General features: G+C 44.4%; 1 protein-coding gene across 1 annotated transcript in view; it reads left to right on the plus strand.

The window, feature by feature from the left end:
* Positions 1–23,178, plus strand: part of SDK1 (sidekick cell adhesion molecule 1) — a 478,937-nt gene that overhangs the window by 254,451 nt on the left and 201,308 nt on the right. The window lies entirely within an intron of this gene.

Raw genomic sequence — 23,178 nt, forward strand, 5'->3', positions numbered from 1 at the left:
CTAAGGCCACCCACGAGGCTCATGGCAGAGGCAAAATTCAAACTCAGGAAGTCATGATTTGCTGCTCACTCTTAACCCCTAAGCTATGTCAGCTCTCCCAAAATGAAGACCAGAGGACCCGAATTCCTCCAAATGAACTGGGTGTCATTCATTTCATTTGGACCTATTTGGACCTTTGGAACAACTAAGTGGTGATGGCAGAGCCTTTTCTGCAATGGCACTATATAAATACTGACTAAGAATACAGCAGTCCCTGTTCAGTCCCTGTTTTTTATTAGCCTTCTCTGGGAAACTGCCATCCCTTTTGTGTGGGATGCAGTATGAAACACGGAAAATAGGCTTAGACAAACTAAAGCGCGCACTAACCTGGAATTCATAGTTGTTTCACTCTGAATGCTATCTCTGGAATGAGACTTTGAGCAGGTATTTGTGCTTCCCAAGAGCTGCCTTCTCAGGCGCAGTAATAAATTCCACTCTCCTGGTTCCCTTCCCCTTCGGTTTGTTAAAAGGAGGAGGAAGGACTTCATGCATAATTGGATTAGCCGCGTAACATGTTTAACGTTCATTCTTGGCTCCATTTTATATGTTTTGCATTCCCACAGATAGACCTGATGATAAAAGGGCGGGGGTGCAAGTTGTTCGGAAATAAACTTCTTTTCATTTTTAAAATGGCTTTTCTTGATTCTGCTGGCAATAGCTATTATTATGTTTCACGCTCTGAAAAGGGGGCAAAGCACTTTCCGTTATTCCTCTCCATACTGTACATTACAGAAACGCATCCACCACCCTCTTAGACTTCAGAGGCAGCAGTTAAGATTCAGCTACTCCTGTGCATGAAGTTTAATTAATTCACATTTTATATGCCCACCACATGACTGGAAAACGTTGTTAAGAAACCATTTCTGGATTTGACGTATTGGCCTGACACCTGGCTGACATGTGGTCCTTGAGCCTTCGGGGAATAGGAACTTGAATAATAAAAGCAACCATGAAAATATCCAGAGTAATGGACATTTATACTAATTAAAAACTATTTAACTGCAACAGTACATAAGCAATAAAGTGGTAATAGAGGTCAGTTAAAAGCAACCACATAATTATTATTTAATCAAGGAACTCTTAAAAGGGCCAGGCATGTTGCTCATTCATTGTGGGTGTTTGCTTTGTTTTGGCACCCTGGCACAGTGTAGAATGAGCAGAGAGGGCATCAGGCTCCACCCTCAAACACTTCTAGTTAGGGCAGAGTTCACTCCTGCTGGGCCAGCCCCCCTATGCACATTCATTCTGCACAACTAGCCAGGGTGTAGATTTCATCCTTTTTCAGAATCTTGCCCACTGACAGGTCACCTGACTCAGGCATATCATTAGATCTCCAGCTCATTTCAGTGGGATTCAGAGGAACTTCCAGATAGACTGTGTCCTTGATGGTGCTTTTGCAGGAGTGGCAGTAACTCAAGAGTACCCTTTCAAATAGCAGTGTGAAGCAGAAAGCTCCAGGAATCAACAGCACAAAATGTTCATTTGTAGATCATACTCTGATTCAGTTCTTATATGGGATGGTGAGGAGAGTTGCTTTGCTTTGGAGAGACAATTGATAGGTCTCACCTCACCCGTGTGAACAACCAAGGTTCTTCCAGACAACAAGCAAGGCACAACAAATGCATGGCGGGGGAGTGGGATTGTGGGATCCTCAACTTCTCTGCATTTGTCAGGTGGTCAGAATGTATGAGCAACAAGACAGGTGATCAGAGATCCTTCCAAAACAGGATCCCTGATTGTGCAGAGACCCCTAATTGTGTATCCTTCATGTGTGTGAGCTGTTTGGACCTGCAGATGAATGGGTACTGCTTGTCTATCACTGCAATCTTTCTCTTTCTCCCCAGTGCTCAATACCCCAAACCTGCCTTCTACCAACCTGCCAGACCGAGCTCCTGGGTAACATTCCTATCGAAGTGCTAGCCTGCCCAAGTATCCACTCTACTAAGCTTGAGAGCTAATCCTAGCTTGCCATCTAGCCTCAGAGCCAGCCTCTCTGTACAAGCGATGTGTATCTTGCCTGAATGCACTGCCAAGCTCCCTCTTCCTTTCCCTGATTGCTGTTTTGGATAATGACCTCTGCATATCTGACTTAGGTTTCTAATTGTGACCCTCTGCTGCTGCCTTGGATCATGACCTCTTCCTACCTGGGCCACACACCTGTCCCCAGCTGCTTAGAGCAGGGTCTGCTGCTCTGGATCTTGACCCTTGGCTGTTTTGGACCTGGTGACCACTGCTGTTCTGCCTGGACAGACAACCCCCACTTTGGGCTATGACGCCTGATGTTGCATTTTACTCAGAATGTCTGTCCCATTTTTCTATGTAGTACTCAAGGTGGCTTAAATGGAAGGAAGCAAGGAGCAATAATTGCCATAACTACTAAAAACAAGCTAAATCGCATAACTTGCTTTGAAAAATGAAAAGCTAGAAAGCTGAGGGGGTAAAAATGTAAAGCAGAAGAAGAAGGGTTCTGGCACTTTCACAGACTGTGACCCGTGTTTGACAAAAACACACTGAAACACTCTCTTGAGAGGCTGTTCTAGACTTTGGGCACCACATCTTAAAAAAAACACAACTATCTCAGGTACATCAGAGAGTTGGGAAACTTGAATCAGGGCCCAGTGGCCACAGTAAGTGGAGATGATGCTTCAGTTATTTGCGGACCATTTAGGGCTTTAAAGGTCAAAACTAGCTTGTTGAACAGAGCCCTGATGCAAATTGGTGACTATTGGAGTTAGCACAAGATTGGTGTGTCCTGCTTATCACCAAGGCAGAGCTGCATCTCTCCCTTTCTAAGGGGTTGTGAGGGTTTTTTTGCATTTTGCGATCCAGATAGCCTGTGTTTGCCTTGCATGTCCCACAGCTCTGCTCTTCGTTTGTGCTCTCCTTCACAGTGGGCAATTACAGCTGCTCAGAGTTTGTAGATCTAATAGCAATTTTTTAAAGGCGGCTTAGGCTGAAAGAGCGGAATAAAGGCAGTCTCAGTGCTGCAGGCTGACTGATATGCTTCAGAGTGAACTCTTGTTTCCAATCAGTAAAATCTGGTTAGCTTTCTACTTCTCATTATGGCTCCCTGTAAAATGTTCAACTGCCTGACATAATTTTAATCCATATCTGAAAGACATTTTTATCGATAGGAAAGTGCGACATGCTCCTTGCAGTATCAGCTGGTTATATCCGGCTATGTACGTGAAATAGTTAAAAAAGTGAGCTTGTTTGTTTTAGATGGATGCTTTTAATGTCTGCTTGTCTGTATTTCAAAATTCTGTGCTTTCAAGGTAGGTTTGTTCTGTTCTCCTCTTAAATGGCGACAACAGTGTTGTTAATTCTACACCAAACCAAGATTAGGCTATTTTGACAACTATAAATCTCAAATCTTAGCACTGCCGCTGAAGCTGGCTTCAAACAAGTTACTTGGGGTCATATCAAAATCTGTCTTGTATTCACTGAGCTCTAAGTTTTTGTACTTGAGGAGAGAGAATCTCATTTTTTTTATGACAGCTGCGTTAGGCAGGCAAGTACAGCACATTCTTTTTTCAACTTTCTCTGGTTAATCCTCAGAGCAGCTCATGGCTAGTTCACACAACTGAAAATGTTTCTTTCAAGAAACAGTGATATTGGGAACGTGTATGCAGATTACAGCAGGGTGAACAAACAAGTCATCAGTTCATTACCTCATTGCCCATCCAAGTAGCCTTTCTGAGTTTTGTCCCACCCCACAGAGTCATCCAGTGACAATGTTGCCACTTTGACCATCACTCTGGATTATAGCACTTCAGGATGTGAATTTGTGTTTTTTTAACCTTTTATCTATCTATCTATCTATCTATCTATCTATCTATCTATCTATCTATCTATCTATCTATCTATCTATCTATCTATCTATCTATCTATCTATCTATCTATCTATCTATCTAACTAACTAACTAACTAACTAACTAACTAACTAACTAACTAAAACACTCAAATTATCCTTTATATCCATATATCAAACACAAACAAAATCCCTTCCAAGAGAATTCTCAAAGTTTCTCGGTTTTCCTCTGTGCATGGTGTCCTGTTGCAATACAGGTCCATTCTCAGTCTGCGAATGCAGTACTGGTAAGATGGAGAAGCCTTAGGGCCCAATCCTATCCAACTTTGCAGCACTGGTGCAAGAGCAATGTCACCTCCAGGTAAGTGAACAAATGTTCCCATACCTTGAGGAGGTCTCTGTGAGTGCCTCCCAACCACAAGATGCAGTGCATGCCTCATTGGCACAGTGGCACTGGAAAATTGGATAGGATTGGGCCTTTAGTCTTCCTCAAGTTGGTGGCACTCATAATGGTAGAAGGAATACCCTGCAACAAATTGTAGTTGTTGTTACTGAGGAGGTGCCTTCAGCATCCTTTTAACTCACCTGATCCCAAGTGTTCAGGATTTGCAACAAACTCCCGCAGGCTGGGCCCTCTGCATTTTTCAGAAGGAACTCGAAACATCAAAGTAAATCAGGATAATTTCTTGCCAAACAACTCAGAGAACTCTGAAATGCTCCCTTCTTCTTAACTTAAATGGCCTCACAGACACCAGCATGTGGCATTCTCAATACAGGAAAGGTTTTTCTTGGAATGTAGTGTAGCATTAAAAGATACGATCCCCTTCCTGCAGTCTTGGAATGGTACAATCCAGAAAAGTATCAGTGGTGAGATTTTACTGAATACATAGCTCAGGTTTGCACATGGTGTTTTTTTACCTTCTACCATCTTCACTTTGCTTTATTTTTCATTTTGCTAAAACATGCCCATTTCTGTAAGGTCAGAATGGTATATGGTTTTATTTTACAATCTGCCAGGAATCTGGAGATCTCTTGTTACTCTATAACAGGGATGTCCAAAGTTTTTGGCAGGAGGGCCACATCATCTCTCTGACACTGTGTTGGGGGCCGGGGGCGGAAGAATTAATTTATGTTTAAGATTTGAATAAATTTACATCGTATTGGCAACCTTCAGTCTCGAAAGACTCTGGTATCACGCTCTGAAAGGTGGTTCTGGCACAGCGTCTAGTGTGGCTGAAAAGGCCAATCCGGGAGTGACAATCCCTTCCACACCGGGAGCAAGTGCAGTCTGTCCCTGGTCTGTCTCCCTGGGTTTCCCACTTGTTTCTCACTTGTTTCCCACTTGTTTCCCACTTGTTGAGGTCCATCCCTAAGGCCTTCAGATCCCTCTTGCAGATGTCCTTGTATCGCAGCTGTGGTCTACCTGTAGGGCGCTTTCCTTGCACAAGTTCTCCATAGAGGAGATCCTTTGGGATCCGGCCATCATCCATTCTCACGACATGACCGAGCCAACGCAGGCGTCTCTGTTTCAGCAGTGAATACATGCTAGGGATTCCAGCACGTTCCAAGACTGTGTTGTTTGGAACTTTGTCCTGCCAGCTGATGCCAAGGATGCGTCGGAGGCAGCGCATATGGAAAGCGCTCAGTTTCCTCTCCTGTTGTGAGCGAAGAGTCCATGACTCGCTGCAGTACAGAAGTGTACTCAGGACGCAAGCTCTGTAGACCTGGATCTTGGTATGTTCCGTCAGCTTCTTGTTGGACCAGACTCTCTTTGTGAGTCTGGAAAACGTGGTAGCTGCTTTACCGATGCGCTTGTTTAGCTCGGTATCGAGAGAAAGAGTGTCGGAGATCGTTGAGCCAAGGTACACAAAGTCATGGACAACCTCCTTATAAATTTACATAACTTTGCATAAATGAAGATCTTGAAATAGCTTAAGGCCTATAAAAGGCCTTGCACAAAGCAAGGCTGGCCTTTCCTTTGCTGCTGCTACTGCATCGGAGATGTGAAACAGCAAGTGGTGGAGGAAGACCTCATCCCACAGCTCACGCAAGAGGTCAAACAGTCGCCCTCATGCTGAGAGCAGTTGCATTGAACCAGTGTGGGCTCCAACAAATCTTCAGAGGGCCAGAGACTCCAGAGGGCCAGAGATTGGGGGCTCCCTGAGGGCTGCATTGAAAGGCCTCAAGGGCCGCAAATGGCCCCAGGGCCGGGGTTTGGGCACCCCTGCTCTATAAGAAACAATGGATGTCCTTAGAGGGGGTCATTTGTGGAAGAACCACCCAACACATGCACAATATAGTAAAAGTTGCAATAGCCAAATATCTCCAGAACTGAGGGGTTGCCAGATACTGTTCATTTTCCAGTTCTTAGGATGTTACACCTAACCCCATGGATGTCCCCCCACCATGAACCATAATAACACCAAACAAAGTTACTTATCATCAGCCACTGGGAGAGGCACACAGGTGTTCTGAACTCTCATGGCCTTTTGAAAATGGGCCTTTTAGCCAATTTCTGGTTAATAGAGCTTTTGGGGTCATCAAGTGCAGGATATTGCTACTTTTCCAGTATTTGGGCTGCCCAAATGACTTCAGAAAAATTATGGCTTGCAATAAACATACTGTTGGTTTATTGGTTTGTTCTTAGGCTCATGAGAGGAGCTTTGTTAGGAAGAGGCCATAGCTCTGTGGCAAAGCACATAGTTTGCATGCACAAGGTCCTAGGTTCATTTCCCAGCTTCCCTGGTACAGCTGAGAAACAAAACCGTGTCTGGAACACTGAAGAGCTACTTCTGATCAGCATCCACTATACTGAGTGAGATGAACCAAAGGGCTGACTCAGTAAAAGGCATCCTCATGTGAGATATTCTGTTTGTTTACCATCTCTGGTGAACCGCCAGGGCTGGAGTTATAAAATGCATCATGTCAGACATTCCCTGTCACCATAAGGCCTATTTTGCTGCCATACAGGTGGTCCCCTGCTTTGCTCAGGAGAGCTGTTTCCTTTCCACTTTGGCAAGAAAAAAAAAAAAATGACCTCTATTTTTAATAGAAAGCAAACAGTCAAGGCAAGATCCAGGAGAGACTGTGCTCCTGAACCGTGTTTTGTCTGTGAACACCAGATAACGGATCTTGCATCAATGCAAGCACTAGTCCTGGCCAAGGAAGGGGCACCTCACAATTTAATCTTAACAATGTTGATGCTGCCTGTACTACAAAAATCACTTACCACAAAAAAGACCCGGAGTAATAAAGTTCCCTTAGCTTTCATACTGGCGGTATGCTTAGTGCATGACTAGGCGAGCTGTACGTAAATAGAGAGATAGAAAAGCACCATTCCTGCCTCATAAAGAGAAATGCTGTTTTATTGTGAAATTAGAAAATTAAATGCTTATCCATCTGTGGAATTATTTTTGAATGAGTCAGTGTGTATACTTTGTTTAGCTGTCTCCATTATCTTCTGTTAGGAAACATTTTTTTGCATCTCCATTATTTTCTTCCTTCTGTGGCTGAAGTACAGCTCTCTGCATTTTTTCTTCCTGCTGAGTTCTGCGCCAATTTTATAATATAAAATATCCATAAGATTGATAATCACACAGGACAGAGAAAGAAAAGCATCACTTTTCTTTGGAAGAACATCTATGCTTGAAGGAAATGGTTTTTGTTTTGCTTTTTTTCTTGTTGTTTTTCACAGGATAAAGATTTTTAAGCTCTGACTCAGTTCTGGTTTTATCCTTTTACGTGGCATGCAAAAAAAACATTCTATTTGTGTCTAGATTTTTGCAACCCGAACCATTCCCCATTTGTTAGGTAATGTTCTTACAGAAGCAGAAAAGAAAACTGTGGGTTTAGGCCATTTGTGTGGAGAATGTTCAACCACATGGCCCCAACAATCTCTTTCTCAACATATTGGTCCGACATGTTTGTTTCCATCAGTTGTTGGAGGAAACCTGTGAGCGGGATCTTTGCTTTTCAGTTCTGTTTCTGTTGTGAATAAAGCTCATAAAACAGATCTTTGGGGGCCGAGATAGCAGTCTAGATCTTGAAACATGTTTCCCATATAGAACTATATACAGTGGTACCTCGCATAACGAATGCCCTGCGCAGCGAAAAACCCGCAGAACGAAAGCGGTGTGCGAAGTTTGGTAACTCGCATAACGAATTTTTATGACTTATGCTTCGCATAACGAATTTTTTTTTATTGTCCTGGTTTGTCTTAAGGGGGGGGATCTTCATGTCCCTTTATGATCCCGTTCACCCTAGTAAGGGGTGGATCTTCATGTCCCTTTATGATCCCGTTCACCCTAGTAAGGGGCGGATCTTCATATACCCTTTATGATCCGGTCCACCCTAGTAAGGGGCGGATCTTCTTGTCCCTTTATGATCCTGTTCACCTTAGTAAGGGGCGGATCTTCATGTCCCTTTATGATCCCGTTCACCCTAGTAAGGGGCGGATCTTCATGTCCCTTTATGATCCCGTTCACCCTAGTAAGGGGCGGATCTTCATGTCACTTTATGATCCCGTTCACCCTAGTAAGGGGCGGATCTTCATGTCCCTTTATGATCCCGTCCACCCTAGTAAGGGGCGGATCTTCATGTCACTTTATGATCCCGTCCACCCTAGTAAGGGGCGGATCTTCATGTCCCTTTATGATCCCGTCCACCCTAGTAAGGGGCGGATCTTCATGTCACTTTATGATCCCGTTCACCCTAGTAAGGGGCGGATCTTCATGTCCCTTTATGATCCCGTTCACCCTAGTAAGGGGCGGATCTTCATGTCCCTTTATGATCCCGTTCACCCTAGTAAGGGGCGGATCTTCATGTCCCGTTATGATCCCGTTCACCCTAGTAAGGGGCGGATCTTCATGTCCCTTTATGATCCCGTCCACCCTAGTAAGGGGCGGATCTTCATGTCACTTTATGATCCCGTCCACCCTAGTAAGGGGAGGATCTTCATGTCAGCTTGCTCCCAGGAAAGTGTGCACAGGATTACAGCCTTCAAACTCCCCACTCAGCATCCCCCCATCGCTCATTCACCCTCTCACTGCCCCATTTCCTTCACGTTTCCCCCCATGATCACGGCAAAAGCAAGCAATTGAGTGCAGCTGCGGTGTCCTCCCCAGCTTAGAGCACAATCCTGTGCGTGTCTCCTCAGAAGTAAGTCCCATTGTGCTTACTCCCAGGAAAGTGTGCACAGGATTACAGCCTTCAAGCTCCCCACTCAGCATCCCCCCCCCCGTTTTTGAAATCCTCTGTACAGTATGTATGCCTTTAAAGAGCACTTAATAAACACTTTGTAAACCAAATTTGACTTTGTTCTGACTTTTCTTGCCCATAGGAACGCATTAATTAAATTTCAATGCATTCCTATGGAAAAACGCGCTTCGCAAAACGAAAAACTCGCATAAGGACTCGCGGAACGGATTAATTTCGTTATGAGAGGCACCACTGTAAACGGAAGCCAACAATAGTTGACCTTGAGCTTAAAATGCTGCACAGTTTGTGCTTCTTGGCATGAGCAGTGATTTCAGAAGCCAACACGAAACCACTTACATTCAGTCCAGTTTTATAGCCCTCATTCTGGAACAGCCCTCATTAGTCTCATTCTAAAAATAAAATGAGGAGGATGTGAGAAGGCATGTTGATTTCTTTTCCAAGCTTAAAAAGATCTTCAGTGGAAATGATTATCTCCAGGAACATACAAATGGACTTTCTAGGGAGAGTTTGGGTTGGCACGTAGTGCAATGACTGATTTCTCCTTTTGGTTCATTTACCATGAATCCCTTCCCATTCCCTTTCTGCTGTCTTGTTAGTTTATTTAAGCTAAATGCGCATACACATATATGCACACAGGGAGAAGCTGTTAGATTGAATTTATACAATGCCTTTCACAAAATTAGATTCTTTGTAGATACCATAGTAGATGTATCATTTTGGCAAAGCCATTTGCAGCAATTGGCGATTCAGGGCACAATCCTTACCAACTTTCTAGCATCAATGTAAGGGCAATGCAGTTCCGAGGTAAGGGAATAAGTATTCCCTTGAGGAGGCCTCCATGACTGCCACCCAATGGGGCATGGCACAGCTATGTCAGTGCTGGAAAATTGGTTAGGATTTGGGCCTCAGGCTTTTGCACATATGACCAAGCATAGCTTCACACAAGAAATAAGAGACCTGGGCCACTAGCCCCTTCACACTTCTTTGTGACCACTGTCTGGTCTGTAATGTGACTCTGATGACTGACTGGAGTACCCTAGGTTATCTATGCCATTTTCAGCTCATTGAGAGTAATATCCCTAATACCATTGGAGGCGACCAAGGAATTTTATGAGCTACGTTTACCCAATGGATTACATCCATGATTGGTGAAACATATTAATGCAGTGCAAGATTAAAACTGTAGGCATTTTTAGAAGCAATTAGTGAATTTAGATACCAACCGCATCAAAACTTATTTGTGCCTGTGAAGTGCTATCTCAGCAGGACCAAAATCAAGAAACTATTCTAAATTTAAGGAGGGAAAGAGGTTGTTTGTAGAATCATTCAGCTGAGATTTTAATTTAGAAATCAAAATACATATTTAGGGTAAAAAAATGTGCATTGAAAGTAATCAGCATCAAAGACTCTTGTGTTCCCAAAGTTATGTGAACAACAAGCTCAATCAGCGCTTCAGTGTCTAAGAACTTGCCAGGGTTCCCCCTCCTTTGTATCACATTCAAAGTGAGATGATGTATGTGGCTTTCCTTAGAGAACTGATGTCTGTTCTTCCTTCATAGTCCAGATGTTGATATATGTAGGAATGTGTATTAGTAAGATATAGAGAAGTACCATATGCTTTGAGAGCTGTCCTCCTTTAGATGCTGCCACAATTCCCTGCAGATTTTCATTGCGCCTGCTAATATCCTTTGATTACCACCAGCTGACACGTGCTGGGCTTGGGCTGGTCTCCCAGATCTCCATATGCAGTGTGCCATGGTTCTGCACTACATGTTTCTGTAGCTGAAAGAAATCTGCATTAATGCACGTTATTGGGGGGGGGGAGCAACATTATGCAAGAGACAGAATGGCCACATTCAGGTGCTGTCTCACAAGGATGGTTCCTCTATAGCTACAAGCTGACTTTACTGAAGGCATCCAGAATAGGGCCCGAGAACTTTGCAAAATCTCTCTCCCATGGCCTCTGGTGCCTAGGACTGTTTATGTCCTGCTCAGCAGTGTAGAGGAGGGAAGGGGGGGGAAGCAGCACTCTCCCACTTTTGTCTGCAGCTACTACAACTCACCTCTACCATTACCTTCTCAGCCAGCCTGCACCAATGTTACTCCCTCTCCAACCCCTGGCTGCTCCTGACCACCCATAGTTTGCATCATGAATCTGGAAACAAGGAAGTAGTGGAGCAGTCACTCTTGCCAACCACTTCTGTCTTGTCACAATCATCGTTCCTGCCCCAAAGGCAGAGTGAATATGTCCAAACAAATTATAGAGGGACTTGGGAACTGGGTGCTCCAGCACCTCTTCTCCCCCTTGGTCCTGACCTGTGCCCCAACCATCCCATCCACTCTGCCTGCCACTTTTTATGGGTAGTTCTGGATTGATTTTTCCACGTGTGTGTTCGTGTGTACATGCTTGCACATGCTATTTAACTGATGGTAAGGGATGAAACTTAGGAGACGGTACCTGGAGATGGAATCATTAACTTGATTGTTACAGTGGAATGTTTTTGGATGAGCAAGATGTGGCCGTGAGGTGTGACTGTGGGGTGTCATGAGGAGCTCTTGCACTTCCAAATTCATCCCTGCTGTTATGCCTGTTGCTGAAGGAACACATGAAGCTGCCATATGCACTGTGAGACCAGTGGTCTGGGCAACCCATTCCAAATGGCAGCAGGTCTCCAGGGGTTCTTAGGCAGGAGTCCTGATCTTTTGAACTGTGTCACAGATAGGACCTGGGATTTTATGCATATAAAGCATGTTCCGTACCACTGAGCTATGGTAGTTCCCGTACTAATTATTTGTACTCTTCATCTTTCCTGGGCCAGCCACAAGTCAATACTTTGTCAGCTGCCTTTTATTTCAAAGGCATTAGCAAAGGAGAATCACCTGTTGGTTTGTGTCCATTATTACAGCTTCAGTGGCGTGCTAGGCACTGTATAAAATGCAGTGAGTGTACAACTACCTAGGACATGTACCCGAGACTGCAGTCTACAACAGTGCAAGTGCAAAAAGTGCAAGCTGCAGCTCGCCTCGGGTCCCAAAGCCTTGAATAAAAAGCTCTTGAATCATTTACAGAGGGAAACACGTTTTATGGCAGGAACTGAGAATGTTGTCTCTGTGTGATTCTGTGTACAGATGCTAACTTCAATGGGGCATCATTGGTTTGGTTGCAAAAAGACATGGGAATGAACTATAGGTGTTTAGAGGCTTTGGAAATATTGGGTCTGGTCCATTGCCTCTCATAGATGAAGTGCTTCTATTCTAACTTTTCTGCCTTTGCTATATCTCCAGCCTGTTGGGTGTACAAAACAAACGAACAATATCTTGTGTTAGCCGGTGTTTATCAGTTCAGTATGTACGTTGCCTAATGGCTAGCTGACCATTGCATTGTATTGTAGCAGCTGGCCAGAGGTGCTTGACATTGTCTTATGAAAGCAATTACTCCATGCAATTGATTAGCTGAGACCTGTCCACTACCCAGATAGAGGAACATTTTAGAATTTCTTGGATGTCAAGAGTGGCGTCCTAATGCGATTTGCTGAGTTAGCACCTGCTGATATCAGACCTGTGCCATCTGGAACTGGGTTTCATTAAGATGGTCATCTTCGTTCATTTAAGTCTACCTGAACCTTGCAAGCCCAACCCTGTGGCTTGACTTCTGACACAAATCCCATTGGCAGGACCCGTGGACAGGCTTCTGTGATGGCCATGCTGCAACTTCGAACTCTGTCCCCACAGAGATTTGCCAGATCTCCCATGCTGTTGCTTGGAAGCATGCAGTCCACACCTATCTCTTCTGCAAGGTTTTTTTGCGGCTTTGTTTGTTGTTGCTGTGATGATGTCTTGTGTTTTAGTTGTTGTTTGCCACTTTGTGAAGTTTTAACCAGAAAGGTGGAATACTTTTGAATAAAAAATAAATCCAGCAAAGAGACTGACCCCACCCTGTTTCCTAAGATCAGGTGTGATCTTATCAGGAGGGAATAAGAAGGAGTTGGAAATAAGAGGAGTGAGAGGCCCCATTTATTGCCATCCACCTGGTTTCAAAGAAATAGGTGAGCAAAGGAGCTTGCTTCTCCCACAGAAGTCATTTTCTTATTGCAGCTGTTATCATCATCCCCGCCTCCACAAGCTTCAGCTCTCTCCATCTGTGCTGTGTTGTGTTAAGAGATTGTCAGGCAGACACACTTTTAATGGAGCCTTGAGTGCTTCAAAAGTCTGCAGCCATGATCAGCATTCTGGGGAAGAAGGGATGAGCCTTTCTGAGTTATGTATCTTGACCTAACACAGTGGCGTCACTAGGATTCACATCACCCGGTGCAGGAGGCCTGCGCATCACCCCATGTAGTGGGCGGGGCAACGCCCCAGGTGGGCGTGGTGATGTACCATCGTCCCGCCCCCACCGGTTTTTTGGCTGTACCTTTTGTTATAACACAGATATGTCAATGTGGTTTGTTTCATTGCATTCTGCATGAAATTACACATTGATTGATATATAACGTGATGGTCTTATTCCTCCAAATTCTGATTTTAGTGATTTTGAAAACTTGTAGAATCTCACACACATGCAACCCATGTCAACTTACTAACACCTTATTGCAGCAGTTCTCAAACTTTTAGCACTGGGACCCACTTTTTAGAATGACAATCTATCCAGGACCCATTGGAAGTGATGTCATGGCCAGACGTGACATCATCAAGCAAATTAAAATAATTATAAACAATTAAATTAAAATAAAATAAGTAAATAAGGGGGAGCCAGTCCTGTTCCACCAAGTGAATCTACTCTGAAGTAAGTCCTATTGTGGTCAATGGGGCTTACTCTCAGGAAAGGGTGGGTAGGATTGCAGCCTGTGAGCCTGATCCTATGCATGTCTACTCTGAAGTAAGTCCCATAGTGGTCAATGGGGCTTACTCTCAGGAAAGTGTGGATAGGATTGTAGCCTGTGAGCCCAATCCTATGCATGTCTACTCAGAAGTAAGTCCCATAGTGGTCAGTGGGGCTTACTCTGTAGTCTGCCTGCAATAACAACCCCCCAAAAAGAATCAGTGAGCTCTTCAGCCCTCCCAGTGCCCAGTTTAAAGTTCTTCTATATCAGGCACATCAGAATAGACCCACCTAGCATTGCAAGTGCAAAACAGAAAACTTTCCGCTTACCATTCAAGCCTCTTTTTTGTTCTTTTTTTGGAGGGGGGAGGCTGCCTTCTGGAGCAGCTCTATTGGATCAGGATCCTTCTGGTGTCCTCACATTCCTCTTTGCCTGGCCTGACCACCAGACAAGGCACGTCTGCCTACTTGCAAGTAAACACGCCTGTGAGGCTGCTTTGCTTTCCATAGGGCTCCATAGACTGGGAGGGAGGCAGCTGGGAGGGAGGAACCTCCTTCTCCAGTGTTTTTGGGGGCTGCACTCATTGGATGAGGACCATTCTGACGTCCTTGGAGCCTATCAGCCTGCGTCAAGCCCGCCTACTCGCGAGTAAACGTGACCACGTGGCTTCGTTTCCAGCTGAGGCTCAGACTCGCAGCTGGGAGGGGGGAGCTTCTAGGGTGTTTTGGGGGGGGGCTGCATTAATTGGATCGGGACCATTCTAGTGTCACTGGATTCCTCTCAGCCTGCCTTTTCCAACAGACTATGGCAAGTATGCCTGCCCATGAGTAAACACGCGATACGGCTCACTTTCACTTGCCATAGGGCTCCATGCATTTTTTCCTTCTGGTTTTGTGGCCATAACTTTTGAATGAAAGGAGTGATTTCAGTTCGGTTTTGTGTACTGCACTCCGCTGGCCATTCTGCATCCAACGGTGTATGGCATGATGGGGTAGCACCTAACCCTGCGAAGTTAGCACGTCCTCCCCCCAGGGCACGTCACCCCTTGTCGCGTCACCGGGTGCGGCCCACACCCCCCACACTCTCCTAGCGATGCCAGTGACCTAACAAATAGCTGTGCCTTTAATATGTGCTTGAAGTGAGGTTGCCAACTGCTGTCCCGGTGTACCATCGTGCTACGAAAAATGACTCCCGCATCACAGGCAGGTGTGTCAGGGCAGATATTTCAGAGGCAGGTGTTGCATGGTACCAGCACATGGTTAGACAAAGGAAATGTTATTCCACTGAGCATAGAGATCAAATAGCAGCTGTCGTTTCAGCTCTTATTCCCTGTAGTTAGCTGTTATTGAAGTTGAGGCAATTTCTTATGCAATTTTATCCCAAAGTGTCTCCTCACCCTTAAAATGACTCTTTCAAACCTCATTCTCCAGCATTTGCTTTTCTTTGTCGTTTTTCATTTGCCGTTGGCCCAGTAACAGGCAAATGAGAAGGTGTTCCTTGTTGTTTCCCATTCGTTTCAAAATGGAGGTGTGCTCAAAATCAGGAGAAACACTCAACACTTAGTCAGGTTGTCAGAGAATATTATTGCTAAGGTCTCTGAACAGCCCCACATATAGGAGCTATGTCTGTATAGAATATATCTTGGGGTATTCCAGAGCTCTAGCTGGCAGACCAGTGCTCATTTCTCCCTCCTCTTGAATAGAACTTTTTATAAGAACAGCCCCACTGGATCAGGCCATAGGCCCATCTAGTCCAGCTTCCTGTATCTCACAGCGGCCCACCAAATGCCCCAGGGAGCACACCAGATAACAAGAGACCTCATCCTGGTGCCCTCTCCTGCATCTGGCATAGCCCATTTCTCAAATCAGGAGGTTGCAAATACACATCATGGCTTAAGAACATAAGAACAGCCCCAATGGATTAGGCCATGGCCCATCTAGTCCAGCTTCCTGTATCTCACAGCGGCCCACCAAATGCCCCAGGGAGCACACCAGATAACAAGAGATCTGCATCCTGGTGCCCTCCCTTAAAATTATAGAAGTAAGTCCCATTGTGTTCAATAAGGCTTACTCTCAGTAAAGCGTGGCTAGGATTGCAGCCTTGAAGCCCAATCTTATGCTTGTCTACTCAGTAGTAAGTCCCATTGTGTTCAGTGTGGCTAGGATGGCAGCTTTAATTTGCAAAATAATACTTATGAATGCATACATGCTCCTTTTACACCTGGGACTGCTCCAAGCCTGGGTTCACCCTTTGCACGTGTGAATGCTCCCATCGCATGTATTGGGCCAGCTGAGCTCCCCTGTCCTATGCAGGCACCAAACCAAACCAGGAACCAAATTGCCCTTAAAAAGAGCCCGTTTCCATTTGCCCTGTAAGGAACGGGTTTTCCTAATCATGCGTGCCTCAAGAGATGGGGCATGTTCCTGTTCATTTCTCATTTGTCTGATGCAAGAACATCTCAGAAGCATTCCTTGGGAGTGCATGTATACTATCTACGGACATGCACTCCTTGGGAAGTTTCCTTCATGCTCTGCCTATATATTGAAAATTCTTATTTTTTAAAAAACTTTTCGCATTATTTGTTTTGTATATAAGGTTTTTATTTTAAGTTGCCTATCTATACAGTTAACCCTCACTATTCATGGGGGGAGGGTCGTTCCCAGGACCCCTGCAGATACTGAAACCTGCAGATAATCAAAATCTGCGGGTCCAGGCCACAGAGGACTCCAGACATGACCAGAAGTGCCTTCTGGCCCAGTCCAGATGTGTTGAAAAGGCTCTTCTGTTTTTTGCAAAAACTGTAAATGCCTTTCCAACACTTTGGAGAGATTTTCTGAGGCCTGAAGAGGCCAACCCAGACCTCAGAAAGCCTCCCGAATATGACTAGAAGCTGCTTCCAGTCGCGTCTGGGAGGTCAGGCAGGGCTTTCCAGCATGGGTTCAGAACCACGCTGAGTCAAAGCCACGGGTTCCAAATCTGTAGATTAAAAGGACCCAACTGAAGATTGGTTTGAGGTGTTTTTGGGGAGGGGGACACCTCACATCATCTCATACGTCTGTGGTCAGTAGAACTGGTCCAGTTGCTCTTTCTCAACCCTTTTGTTGAGGCTATTGTTCTGACTGTTTGATTCTTAGAGATGAGAGGGGAAATCAGAGCGGCTAGTGAGTACTAGGGCAGAGACACAGCTATGAACTAGGAAGTCCCCAGTTCAACTCTGCCATGAATTCACCATTATACAAGCCATCTCTTTCAGCCTCAGCACACACACACACACACACACACACACACACACACACACACACACAGAGTCTGTTATATGGAAATAATAATACTGACCGACAGATTATTGTAAGGATTATTGCAATAATACCTGAAATCCACGAGCAGGGTTGTTTGCCTTTTTCTTTGAGCAGCAGTTCCCTATCGCCAACTTGTTAGTCCCCCAAACTGTGTTTGTTTGAAACATGTGAGAAGGCAGTCGTTCTACAGCCACATGGATGGGTGTTTTCAGATTGTGTTTCCTTAGATCCAGGCCAATGGATGTGGCACTCTAGTGCTATAGAAATGCTGAATTCCAGTCTCAAATAGAGCATGGAAGTTAGGGCCCAGTCCTATCCAATTTACTAGCACTGATACAGCCATGCCACTAGAGCACGTGTTGCAGCTGCCTCGAGGCTGCACTACAGCTACATCAGCAATGGAAATTTGGATAGGATTGGGCCCTTAATCTGATAATTAGGTGTGTTACAGATTCAGAAGGGAAGACCAGGATTTCTGTCTTTTTCACCAGCAAGTTAATAACTTTCCTGTGTGATCCCACAAAATCTGCCTGTTCCTTCCTCCTGTGAGATTACTACCTTCGCATACATTGGCAAGGATGTTTCTCTTACTTTAGTAGATCATGAAATATATGTAGCCCTCCTAAGCATCAGTTCCAACGATCAGCTGCTTTACATTCCTTCGGCTGTCACACTGCAAAGATTCCATTCTTAAGAGAACAAAGCGGTTTTTGCCTTGCTGGCTTGGTAGAGGTTGAAAACTAACTGGCGCCCCCTGGTGGTTGTCAGGGACAGGCTATGGCACCTATTGCTCTTTGTGTGACTTTGAAGGACTAATTGGGGATGTTGCCCAACCATGGTGTTGGCTGCCTTTAACTAATGTTGAATAAGATTAAACACTCCTGCCAGCCAGATATTTGATATTAAAGTTTGAAAAAAATTTGTAAAGCTACCTGAGCATTCTTTAGATGAAATGCCTCACAGCTGCGTATGTTTTTTTCCAAGTTTAAAACTCTGATGATGTGTTGAATGCTACATTTCTGTGCCGAAAGAAACCCCTCGCTGCGCTTACAGGGGAAGGTCAGGTCAGTGACAGAGTGTGAACTTCCAAATTGCTCTTTGAGCACAAAGAGTTGTCAGAAGTCAAGTTCAGAGGAGAGAACAAAAATTGTACCTGCTTTTGAGCTCAGCAGCTGAGCTGCAATGGAAAAGCTGCATAATAGAACATGGGCTTAATTTCTGCAGCACTACACTAAATACCCTTTGAAATTTGTGCTGGAATGTCCTGGAGTTAGACACTGGTTCTAGTGGAGACACCCAGAACATGGCAGGAGCTGAGACTGTCACCTTTCTAAACGTGAAAAAGAAACTCCAATGCTGCAAATTTTGATTTTAATTTGTGTTAGAATTTGCAGAGTTCATCCATTGCTCATCACTGACATGGCAGGAGAATACATTTGGGTTTGCAAATGAGCATAAGAACACACTTGTCAGCACCGAAATTCTCATACCAAAGATCAGTGCCCAAGGCCTCCCCAGCCACCATGAATCATTATTCAAGTCTCTGCTCATCCACTGCATGTTGTATTAACTCACTCGGGGGGGGGGGGTTGTTTGTTCTTTGGGTTAAGATAATTTTTGAGAGTTGTGCTGCTGCAGGAGACACAGGAATAGGGCTAGTAAAAGTTGGCAGCTGTTTGCACTGCTTACCCTCTCCTTTATGGTAAATGGTCAAAATGGTCAAAATGGGATTGGGACAGGGACGCAAGCTTGGCATTCTGGATGTACTGAACCCTTCAAAAATGTGAGCAGGGTTTTTTCTTTGCTGGTTTGCAGTGCCAAGAGCATTGAATGTACAGCCAGCAGTTCCTTGCCAAGGTATTGTTTAAGTGGGCGGAGAATTATTCTCCCTTTTTCCTCATCAATGAACAATTGAAGATATATGGTTGAACTTCTACAAGCTGATTTGGGTGGATGTCCATCACTTAAGGATGGAAGGCACTGAGGGTAAAGATTTGGCAACATGGCTGGGCAAATTACCTTTTCCATCCTCTAATAAAGTGATGATGCACTGCCTAATTATAGGGTCTTTTCCAAAATGTGAAGGGCCGTGTGTTTGGTTGCGTATTTGTGAATAATTATTTCTTCAGTTTGATGCCCTGCAGGCCAATCATGGAGCATTTTGATTAGTTTAGTATAATTGAACAATGTGACATATTATGTGCTATTCAATATCCTAAGCACATTAGCTCTCCATTAGATAAAAAGCCCGTGTTCTTCTACTGTTATGTCAGGATTCAAAAGAAACATATTAGGTCTTGATCAGCATCATCTTAACCCCACATGTTCAGAAACCATTATCAGATGACTAATTTGGCTAATAGGCTTCTTCTGGGACGTTGCATGAATAAAAATGAAATATGCACAAATACTGCTCACCATTGTTCCCTTGGCAATTAGTAATCAGTCACAAACGAAGGCCTGCCCAGATCCGTTTCATGGCAGGCACAATCACGCTCACCCCAGCTCCTAGGCTTATCTGTCTGGCGCACAAAGAGGCTCTTATCCAGTGTGAGCTGCTGGAGGTCATTACCACCCCATCCCTGCTTGTTTATTGGCTCCTTGTGAAGCAGATGAAGGAGTGAGAAAGTACAGACCTGGCACTGCAGGTGGAGGCGAGCGCTACTATCAGTTTAGAACCTTGTCTATTGACCTTCCAGCATGTACTACCTCGTTCTAATTATTCCCCTTGTTTAAAACTCAAGGAGACTATTCTTTCTGATGTTATGCCCCATACATCAGAGCTAGCATGTTGTTAAAACCAAGTGTCTTAACAAAAGCAGGCTCCAAATAACTATGGGCATTTTCCCCCACAGGATATAGTTTTCCCTTCTGCTAATGACATGAGGACCTAAGAACCAGCTTTCCACCCCCCCTCCAGAACATTGTATTGGCAACCTTCAGTCTCGAAAGACTCTGGTATCGCGCTCTGAAAGGTGGTTCTGGCACAGCGTCTAGTGTGGCTGAAAAGGCCAATCCGGGAGTGACAATCCCTTCCACACCAGGAGCAAGTGCAGTCTGTCCCTGGTCTGTCTCCCTGGCTACGGGCCTTCCTTCTTTGCCTCTTAGCCTCAGACTGTTGGCAAAGTGTCTCTTCAAACTGGGAAAGGCCATGCTGCACAGCCTGCCTCCAAGCGGGCCGCTCAGAGGCCAGGGTTTCCCACTTGTTGAGGTCAAGAACAATATATGAGGATAAATATATGAGGATAAATATATGAGAACAATATATGAGGATAAATGAGTGGATTGTGAAACAGCAGAGCAGTGATCAGAACAAGGACGCCAGGAGATTTTTGTCTTTTTTGCAAAAGGGGAGAAGTAAATTGGGGGCTGCTCCAGAGTGGCCACCAGTTTACTCTTCTTCACTCCCTCCAAAGGGGGGGGGGAAGCTTTTTGGAACAGCAGAGTGTGATAGTTGGAATGAGAGATTTTTCTTCTTTTCATGTGCCTGGCAGGTGCGGGGGGGGGGGGAGGCCTAGCCTAGATGCCTTTAAAGGCAGATTGGACAGATGGAAGAATAGACCACCATGGGTTACAAGCCATGATGAGAATAGGCATCATCCTGTTTTTAGGAATAGACTACCTCTGAATGCCAGATCCAAGGGAGTGGCAACAGGATGCAGGTATCTTGTTGTCCTGTGTGCTCCCAGAGGCATCTGGTGGTCCACTGTGAGATACCAGAAGCTGGGCCTTTGACCTGATCCAGCGGGACTCTTCTTATGAACAGCACTGAAGAGGGGATAGAGGATGAGGAGAATGAACAAGAGAAAGGGTGGAAAGGAGGGTGGGCTTTGAGGAAGTTGCCGGGGAGGGTTGAGTTGGGTGGAGAGAAAGTTGGAGATCTGCCTTGGGCATGTTTTGTCTGAGATGGTCTTGTGATCCAAGGGGGGCATGGGGTGGCATCTCACCACACTGCTTCAGCTGCAACTGGAACTCTCTTAGGTGATTCCAGTCAGTCAAATAAGTTACTCTGTGAGTAGCTCTGTGAGTGCAGCGTCTTCCCCCCATTTGACTGGATCCCTGAAAAATTGTTTGGGAAAATTCCCCTTCCCTCTTTTCAGGGCAGTGAGTCCTAGTCATTTTTCCCACTTGAAGCCCTCAAGGTATAGTGAGAATAGAACTGTATATGAATATTAAATCTCCACCTGCTTATCTGGAAGCATGTGGTTCTTTCATACCTGCCTGATAATGTGAATGTAAGTTATTATGCATTATTTCTGTGCCACAAAATTATAGCTACTTCTGCTTGAGGGGAGTTTGAAAAAAAATTGTTTGGAATATGGGTTGGGGGCAGAGATCTGCTACCAAGAATCTTACCAAACAAGCGCTTTGGATCCTGACCTTTCCGTCCTGTTCTATGCTTCTTTCTCAACTCTGAGACTAGTTCAGCGTAGTTAAAAATCCCGCTTCTGGGTCATTTTGGATTGTGCCTATTCATTCTGTTTTCTTTGCCCATAAAGTATTTCCAAACAATGTTCTGCTAAATGTCCAAAGGAAGAACTAAATGAAATATGCCAAGATTGCTTATTCCCTCTCTACTGTTTGAGGATAATTTTTTAATGCTGGTGATGGAAGGATTTGGAATATTTCAGTTGCCAGTTCTGAATTTTATTGACTCATCATGGTGGAGTTTATAATCCTCTACCGCCTTGATGTATAATGTTCACAGAGCTAGTTTGCATGTTCATTGGTTGAGATCTGACTTAATTTTCTGTTCCTCTATACTCTTTTATTTTAATATTTATTTTTAGCAATCGTTTATTATCTTTTTTGTAATGTAGGAGAAACAATGCTGTGGGGATTTTTTCCCCCAGATGAATAGCTTGAAGCAAAGCAAGTGTATTTTGGCATTTTAATGTACTTATTAAATACATGCATCAACATTGTTACAAAGAAACAAGACTGAGACAGCATCTCTCTCTCTCTCTCTCTCTCTCTCTCTCTCTCTCTCTCTCTCTCTCCTGCCATTTTTTCATAGCCTATGCTGAATGTTGCATAAGCTAAATTATTTACAGTTTATAGACTCACAAAAGAGAAGCAGATTTGGGATATTTACTTTTCTGATAAGGAAAGCGGATTGAAGTTGCTGTGATACACTCCTTTGTTAATTTCATATTTGTTCCCTGGTGTATAAAATTCTTTGAAAAAAGAATTCACTCAAGTACTGGCAGGCTGTTTTGAAACTGCGCGGAAGTAGTACGATTAAACAAAACATGAAAAGATCCTAAAAATATAAGTCAGCAAATGTTTGATAAAAATAAAAGCGCTTGGTGGTGGAAAAGCCTCTTTGAGCTTAATTTATTTGTTCTGGAGGAGCGGGCCCTCCTGCATATTGCTTGGGAGCAGTCCTTGTGATCTGCTTGCTTCCAGTGGTATAAAGCTTCAAGAACTGAAAAAAGGAATTGCATGATATAATGAAAGTAATGGAGAAGATGGGGGGGGAGCAACAGCCCAAACCCATGATTGAAGTGCTGGTCCCTTAATAAGAAAGCTATTGTGATTCCCAAACTTTTTAGCACCAGGACCCACTATTTAAAACAACACTCTATTGGAACCCACCTAGATTTTCAAGGCTTAAAAAAACCCAGTTCCACCTTACCAGCTACTCAAGCCTTTGTTTTTATCCTTTTTACTATGGTGGGGGGGACGGGACTGCCTTCTGGAGCATTGGTTGAGCTCTATGTTCATCAGATCAGGACCATTCTGGTGACCTTACATTCCCCTTCACCTGTCCATCAACGCTTGCCTGCTCTTGAGTAAATGTGTATGTGTGGCTCAGTTTTGCTTTCCATAGGACTCCGTACATTTTCCTTGTTATCTATGAGTTTGTCAGTTTTTCTCTCCATAGGACTCAATACATTTTCCTATGAGCTTGTCAGTTTCATGACCCATCAACAAGCAGGTCCTGATCACAGTTTAGGAAACCCTGCACTAATAAACAGTAACTGCTGGG

Source organism: Tiliqua scincoides, chromosome 13 (genome assembly GCF_035046505.1).
Source record: "Tiliqua scincoides isolate rTilSci1 chromosome 13, rTilSci1.hap2, whole genome shotgun sequence".
Classification (NCBI taxonomy): domain Eukaryota; kingdom Metazoa; phylum Chordata; class Lepidosauria; order Squamata; family Scincidae; genus Tiliqua; species Tiliqua scincoides.